Source organism: Penaeus monodon, chromosome 25 (genome assembly GCF_015228065.2).
Source record: "Penaeus monodon isolate SGIC_2016 chromosome 25, NSTDA_Pmon_1, whole genome shotgun sequence".
NCBI classification, from domain to species: domain Eukaryota; kingdom Metazoa; phylum Arthropoda; class Malacostraca; order Decapoda; family Penaeidae; genus Penaeus; species Penaeus monodon.
The window spans coordinates 12,598,912-12,599,384 of NC_051410.1; positions in this window are offsets into that span (position 1 = coordinate 12,598,912).

Genomic DNA, 473 nt, shown 5'->3' on the forward strand with positions numbered 1-473 from the left:
CAGTATGAGTATAATGATCACATACTTTTGTATCAGAAACTTTTCTATTTCATCGGTTTTTATCCTTATAAGTGTAGATCTACAGCTATTGCATTCCATGGCGTCTTTTTCCTTTAGGGTCGAAATCTCTTGCTTTGCTTATCTATGGTATTCGGTTCTCCCTTTGTGGGGCTTGACACTCTCATTGAATATCTTATAATTTTAAATGAGATATTTAGTGCAGATTTAACTTTGGAGTTAAATATGTATGTATAGTATTCATTCCATAAAAAGGTATTGTTGTTTTAGGTATTTTCCACGGAAATATTTGAAATATAATGATATTGGATTAAATAGTTAACTTATCAGTATGTAGTTATGCTAGTTGTATTGGTTATTGTTGTCCTTATCGGCGTTAAAGGAAGAAGTTGTAATGTTTGTATATTAATCAAAATTAAAAATAGGACATAAAATATGTGTTATGTGTCTTAACT